Genomic DNA, 8,426 nt, shown 5'->3' with positions numbered 1-8,426 from the left:
CCGTCACCGCCCCCGGCCGTCGCCTCGCCGTCGCCGTCGCCCTGCTGTGAGCTCTCCCCCTCTAACCCCTCTCCCTCGCCCTCGGCGGCCACCATGGGCACCGCCCCTCCCCGAGCCCATACACACACACACACACAAGCATGATGAACACACACACACACACACACACATATGTATGAATTAATGCATGTATATATTAGTATATACGTATTTTGTATGTTTAATTAGTTTAGATTATTTAGATTATTATTTCTTCACTATTATATATGTATGAATGCATGTTAGATGGATATAATTAGTGTTTAATTAGTATGGAAATTTTTTATATAATGTTGTTTTTCAGTTTTTTAATGGATGTATAGAAGTTGTGTTTTCTGTTTTTAGTGTTAGATGCTTAATTAGTATGAAATAGTATATAGATTTTTGAAATAGTAGAAATGTTAGAAATTTTAGTTATCAAAATCCAACCATTAAAAAAATATTACTTTTTGCGGGCATATAGCTAGTATTTGTTCTCGACGATGCCCGGCCCGCATCCTCGCCGTCGACCCGTCCGCGACGACGTCCAGCCGACCCATGTCCGGGACTGGGCTCCGCCGGGCTGGCACTGGGAGGTGCTGCCTGGAGGGGCGCGCCGCTTGATGAGGAACCCGGCCCCGGGTCCCGTCGTCGACCCTGATCTCGTTTGGTGGCGTTCGCGTGGGCCAGTTTCGGTGCGGAGGGACCCGGCCCCGCCGGAGGTGGTACGTCGCCGTGTCAGGGAGGAGGACGAGCACGTCCATCGCTACATGGTTGCGTTAGAGGGCGGCAGGTTCTCCAATACCTGGCAGTATCTTCGGGGATCTCACTTCAGCGATGATCCTGTGAGGGTTCCTACTCTTTGGGTGTCCACCGCCCGCGTCGCAGGAACCGCGAGTGTCCTAGATTCTTCTGTAGTATTCAATCTTTAATTAGCTAGCCAGTGATGTACTATTCAATATTATATATTATTCGAGACGATGTATTCGAGATTATATCTATTATTCTAGACGAAGTATTCGAGATTATATCTATTATTCGAGACGATGTAATTTGAATACTAAATTGTTTTATATTTCTTTTGAATAAGTTAAATAAAAGCTATGCCAGACAATACCGACAGAGAGGGAGAACAGACCATGTTCGATATGATACGCGGGCCAGATGATGATCAGAATGAAGAAGATTATGACGGCTCCGAATTTCTAAACAACACTGGAGAGGGTGATATGATATTCGATCGCGACGGCCGAATTGATGAAGTCATGAACTACGATTATGACGATGACGAAGAACATGTTGATCCTGAAACAACAAAGACCGGCGAGGTATATATATTTATATAAGCAGGTATCTGGTGATCATCACATGTTTTAAATGACTTGAAGATATATTAACGAATCGATCTTTGTTCTTTCAGCCATCCGGATCGAGCAAATCTTCAGGCAAAAGGACGAAACGAGGCCCGAACAAAAAGTTGAAGGAGGGCGTAAAGTACAATATCGAGGCAGTCAGACCTAATGGCGAACCATTAGCGCCTAAGAAGATTGAGGACAAGTTCGTTTGTCAGTGCGGAGTTCTTGTGAAGGACCAACTCCCGATCTCCCTTCAAGAATGGAGAGAGCCAGCAAAAGACAAAAGACAAAAAGGCAAAGAGGACGCTGCTCCATGTCCAGATGTTACTTTTGTCGACAAGAATCAAAAAGATCTGCTTTGGGATACTCTCATGGAACATTTCACCCTACCAGATCATTTCACAGAAGCAGATGTGCAAAAAGTCAAGGACGCTGCTCTTAGGAAGATGGCGGTTGCATTCAAGACCACAAGAATCGTGAATGGGACAAGTACGTCAAGGGAGGAAGGAAGACTCCGGTATTCGAGGGAACACTAGAGAACCAATGTGCTCATTGGGACGATTTCGTGAAATTCAAGGATTCGGAATTAGCTAAGGAACGGTCGAGAATAAACAAGAAGAATGCCGAAAAAAAGGATAAGTTCCATAAGCTGGGGCCAGGTGGCTATGCGGTGGCAATGCCTAAGTGGGATAAGTCTGAGAAAGAGATGGAGGATGCAGGTGCCACTCCGGTTACTAAGAGCTGGCCCCCCAGGGTCAGGACTTGGTTCTATGCGCATGGGGGGAGTTGGACCCGAAGACAGGCAATGTTTCAACGAGGGCAAGTCTGAAGGGAGCCGACGATGCGATACTTGTTGCAATAGAAGAGGCACGATCGGGGGTGTTCCAGCCCAACAGAGAGAATGACGAGCTTACGCGTGCCCTGGGAAATCCTGAACACCCGGGAAGAACACGAGGCAAGGGCGCTATTCCGTGGTATGAGGGGTTTTCGGACTGGAACACCGACTACAGAACCCGTGCGAGAAAGAAGATTGCAGAGGAGAAGAAGAGGAAGATGGAGGAGGAGTAGAGGAAGCGGGACTATGAACGCCTTCAAGGCCTAGAAGCAAGTCAAGCGGAATTGGTAGTCAAATTCCAGCGGCAGCAGGAGCAGATCGACTCACTTACCCAGCAAAGGGGGTCTCAGCAGCTGCAGCAGCTAGCGAATGATCCAGCATTGGATAGCACCGCCCCATCCATGCCGAGAAGCAGCGTGGGTTCCGCCCCGAACGATGCAATGCTGGGTAGATACCCCGTGGATGACATCACGGAGAACACTAGCTGCGAGCTACACGTCAAAATGAAGAACATATCCATGAAGGTGGCAGACACCGTTGCTTTTACAAATCCCCCCGAGGCAACCTTCCATTGCAACCCGATTCCAGCGGGCTATGCTCGTGTCTTGGTTGATGAGGTGGTGGACCCATATTCGGAGCTAGAGCTTGACATTCCTAGAGGTGACGACGAGAGCTTTCTCGGAGACGCCAACCATCGTACCATCCTATGGAAAAAGGATTGCATCATCTTTCGAAGGCCACCGACACCGCGTCAGCCGACTCCTCGTCGAAGTCCGCCACCGAGTCAGCAGTCTCCTGCTCCTGCAAGTCCACCAAGTCCGGCAAAGTGTCAGGCCACTCCTCCTCCAAGTCCGGCAAAGTGTCAGGCCACTCCTCCTCCTCCAAGTCCGCCACAGCGTCAGACGTACACTCCTCCTCCAAGTCTGCCACAACCTCAGGCCACTCCTCCTCCAAGTCCGGCACAGCTTCAGGCGGCCACTCCTCCTCGTCCAACTCAGCCCCGTCATCCATCTCCGCCGCCTCAGCAATCGCAGAAGAGACACCCCGCAGCTATGGTGCGTAGCGGTACGAGTCGAGGTAGTATAGGAAGTACAGGCGGAGGCAAGCGATATAAATATGTTCCAAGCCTCACGCCTCTTCCGCAGAGGGCTTATGACAGGTCCGAGAAGGAAATCGCAGTCATATCGAAGTCCGAGGTGGAAGCCCATTTTGCACCAAAACCGCCACCACCGCCAAGGGAGAATGTGCCTGAGGAAATGATTAACCACTTCATTCGTATGGCTCAACCACCAGCTCCCAAGCCTGTTGACACATACTATGATCGCCACATCAGGAAGTTAAATCGAGCACGTCTACGTAAGAAGGCGAGCTTGGGATCGAGCAAACAAGAAGCAGCTGTCAAAAAATGCGGGAAAACCATTCCCCAGCTGGGACAACAGGCGGCACAATCGATCCCCTCGCTTGTTGTGCCAACAACACGTGACAGTACACGCGCGCAATATTATTATGGGCAAACAGTTTACGTTCCTGAGGTGGGCAATGTGGTAATAATGGAGGACCATATAATGCAGGCTGAAGTTCTCAAAATTACTGTTGGACAACTCCTCGAGATTGAGCCCATGCCTGTGCTTAGAGAGGATGAAATAAAACGGAAATATGTCCGGGGCCAACCTTTGGTCGAGCCAGACAAGGTCAAGAACCTCCCAACGAGGATGTATGAATTGCATCAATGGTACATGAACATTACCAAGATTTCCGATCGATTGTCCCTCATGGTGAATGTCAAGGAGGAGCATTACTTCCATGAGAAAGTTGTGTCCGTTGAGTATTCTGAACTGTTTCAGTTATACAATCAAGACGCACTCGACAAATCTATCGTCAGTTGCTATTGTCTGTAAGTGATTTCTTTCTGTAATTTAAGTCTCAAGCTAGTTGTAGTGATCCTTTTGATCAATCATTACCTGTAATTATCCTCACTATATTCTTTTCTGTGGTATTATATGCAGGATGAAGATGTATGAAATGAGAAATGGTGGACGCTTTGGCATTGGGTTCATTGACCCAAACACCGTTAATGAATACACATGGAAAATAAATCCACGTCATCAAAAGGCCGTAGAGGACAGCATGCTAGAGTTCTTGAAGCGCCTCAAATACAATGAAGATATACTATTTCCTTACAACTTCCAGTGAGTCACACTGTCTTGTACTACAAATTCTCTATTTTTGCCTACTAGCTAGCTACATGTTTTTGCTTACATATGCCCGCTTAATTAAGACATGCAAACGTGTGTGCATGCAGATTTCACTGGGTCTTGTGTATCATTAAAGTTGACGCCGGAACAGTTGAAATACTGGACTCACTACTCAAAGAAAAAACTGACTATAACATCTTGTTTGGGATAGTCAACAGGTAATTTCAATCATTATTAACTATATATCTCGGCCTATTTAGTTCATCATTTCATGATATGAACTATTTAATAACCCCTTTATTCATTTTCTTTGTCGGCGGGCAGGGCTTGGGCAAGGTTCATCAGTGTCACGGAAGGCGAATGGAAAGAAAAGCTTAAATGGGGAAGACCCAAGGTAAGTAATTAAGTAGTACTAGCTAGCTAGCTAGCTGCCATCTCTTTAATTATCATGCTTGATTAATTATTATCTGATCAAATTCCATTCTCGTAAAGGCCCTGAAGCAGGCGCAGGGGACTGATATGTGTGCATTCTGCGTTTGCGAGAACATTCGCATGATGGCGTCCGAAAGGAGCAGATCTCAAAGACAGGAATGGGTATGCTTATCAAAACACTATTCACAACTTTTACACCATTATCGGTATCTAGTCACACAACTAATACACATGCATATTGATCTCCTTCTAAACAGTTCAGAGAGGTGCGGGAGAAGTTCCTAGAAACGGAGCGCGTAGAAGCACTTCAAGAGGAAATAGCGGGATTTTTGCTCGACCAGGTCATAAATCCGAAGGGAGAATACTATTACCCGCTACCGCCCCCATGAAAACCAATTCCAATTGTCATCGTGCTCCGAAGGCACCAATTAGGCTAATGCCACTGGCTCCGAAGGCAACATGCATATGTAGGAGAAATTGTATATAGCTATACATGTGTGTATGTGTGAATTAATTAATATGATGGTTTGTGAGACATTGATGATATATATATTCATGATTGGTCCTACTAGAAATTCTATATATATATATATGCATAACGTGTACAATGTGTAGTATCGTAAAATACCAGCAAACGAAAAAGAATTAAAATGGAAACACAAAATTAAATGAAAAAGAAATCATAAAACTAAAAACCCCCTAAACCTTATAGTACCGGTTGGTCTTACCAACCGGTACTAAAGGGCTCCAGGCCCCTGGAGCTGGCTCGTGCCACGTGGTTTCCCTTTAGCACCGGTTCATGCTGAACCGGTACTAAAAGGGGGGGCATTTAGTGCCCACACTTTAGTGTCGGTTATGGAACCGGCACTAAAGGGCCTTACGAACCGGTGCTATTGCCCGGTTCTGCACTAGTGTACAAAGAGCAGGCCAATCATTGATGGTCCCAAACAGCAACGCATGTAGGTCAAATTCCTCCTGATTGTGCTCATCCCATGAAGGCACACCTTTTTCATTCCATAGATGTAAGAGTTCTTCAAATAATGACCTTAGGTACACGTCAATGTCATTGCCGGTTGCTTAGGGCCTTGGATGAGCATTGGCATCATAATGAACTTTCGCTTCATGCACAACCAAGGAGGAAGGTTATACATACATAGAGTCACATGCCAGGTGCTATGATTGCTGCTCTGTTCCCCAAAAGGATTAATGTCATCTGCGTTTAGACCAAACCACACGTTCCTTGCATCATCTTCAAAGTTGTCCCACTTTCTCTCGATTTTTATCCACTGTGACCCGTCAGCGGGTTCTATCAACATCCACTTTTTATTACGGTCTTCTTTGTGCCATCGCATCAACTTGGCATGCTCTTTGTTTTCTAACAAACATTTCAAATGTGATATTATAGGAGCATACCACATCACCTTGGAAGAATCTTCTTCTTGGGGCGCTCGACCTCAACATCACCAGGGTCAACACGGCTGATCTTATAGCACATTGCACCGCATACGGGGCATGCATTCAAATCCTCCTACTCACCGCGGTAGAGGATGCAGTCATTAGGGCATGCATGTATTTTCTGCACCTCTAATCCTAGAGGGAAGACAACTTTCTTTGCTTCGTATGTACTGTCGGGCAATTCGTTGTCCTTTGGAAGCATCTTCTTTAACATTATCAGCAACTTTTCAAATCCCTTGTCAGATACACCATTCTCTGCCTTCCATTGCAGCAATTCCAGTGTGGTGCCCAACTTTTTCTTGTCAGCTTTGCAATTTGGGTACAACAATTTCTTGTGATCCTCTAACAGGCGCTGCAACTTCAGCCTCTCCTTTTCACTTGCGGAGTTTGTCTTTGCATCGGAAATGACCCGACCAAGATCATTAGCGGGCTCATCTGATGCCTCTTCTTCAGCTTCTTCCCGCATTGTCGGCTCGGCTTCTTCCCCTATTGTTGTACCATCGTATTCAAGGAACCCATGGCCAAGATAGCGGTCGTCATCCTCTTCTTCTTCATTCTCTTCCATTAGGACCCCTCTTTCTCTGTGCTTGGTCCAACCGTTATAGCCGGACATGAAACCGGACTCAAAAAGGTGGACGTGAATGGTTCTTGAGTTAGAGTAATTTCGATCATTCTTATAGTTAACACATGGACAACACATAAAACCAATCGCCTGCTTGTTTGCCTCAGCCGGAAGCAGAAAAGTATGCACGCCTTTAATGAACTGGGGAGAGCATTGGTCATCGTACATCCATTGCCGGCTGATCTTCATTACACAACACCGAAAATACCAAATTACTACAAGTTCATACACACATATTGTCATAAAACAACATACAAACTCTCTAGCTAAAGCATTTAAGTGCAACAACAAATGCAGTCAAGATCGCAACTAAGGTAACAATTGATCCAACAGCATAATGATACCAAGCCTCACTGTCAATGTCATATTTTCTAATCTTTCTAATCTTTAAGCGCATTCCATCCATCTTGATCTTGTGATCATCGACGACATTGGCAACATGCAACTCCAATTCCATCTTCTCTTCCTCAATTCTTTTCAATTTTTTCTTCAAGTAATTGTTTTCTTTTTCAACTAAATTTAACCAGTCGACAAGAGGGTCAGTTGGAATTTCTGGTTCACATACCTCCTAGATAAAAATATCTATGTCAACTTCATGGGCATAATTTGTCATAAACACAAAATGCAACAAATACTTATGAAAGAGAATATACCACATCTGAATCATAAACCGTATGAGGTCCGATGGGGACGGATATCAAAACCATGCCGCTATGTATAACAAACAACGTACGGGTAAGAAAATTATACAAGTAACTATCTAAATCACACAAATATGATTTTTTATATAAAAATGATAAGAATAAGAGGCTCACCAAGGTGGTGTTGGCGACGGGATGCTGGTTAGGACGGGGACGGGAAGGCACTAAGTAAACCACACCTACACATGCAAACTAAGAATTTCATTTGAGGTCAAATTTCATATAAATCAAATAAACTACCACATATAAATACTCCAAAACTAAAACTCTCAAATAACTATACTTATAGAACATTGCAAGAGCTAATCTAGCAATGAGAGATAAAAGGACAAAGTTGCTAACCTTTGTGAACACTTCTCTACTAGGGAAAACCTTATACACATAAGCTTACCAGTAGCGATGGTCAAAAACATGCGCTACTACTATGTACCAGTAGCGCGTTGTGTACAAGATCGCTACTACTATGTAAGTAGCAGTAGCGCGTTCCACGCTAAAAGCGCTACTACTATAACTTTCACACCTTTGCCGGCAGGCTAGGTATAGTAGTAGCGCTGGCACATGGACAACGCTATAGCTATTGGTCTTAGCAGTAGCGCTCGTCCTGGAAATGCGCTACTGCTATGTGGGACTTATCCCCAAATTTTCCTCCCCCGCACACCGACCATCTTCTTCTTCCACTTACTCTCCGCTGCCTCGCTCCTTCGCTGCCGCCACATTGTCGTCGCCACCGCATCGCCGCCGCCGTCCTCAGTATGCCCTCCTCCCTCTTCTCCCTCCTCCTCCCATCGCACCCTCCTCCCTCCTCCTCCGGCC

Source organism: Triticum dicoccoides, chromosome 3B (assembly GCF_002162155.2).
Source record: "Triticum dicoccoides isolate Atlit2015 ecotype Zavitan chromosome 3B, WEW_v2.0, whole genome shotgun sequence".
Lineage (NCBI taxonomy): Eukaryota > Viridiplantae > Streptophyta > Magnoliopsida > Poales > Poaceae > Triticum > Triticum dicoccoides.
Note: the sequence above shows the minus strand (reverse complement) of the source record.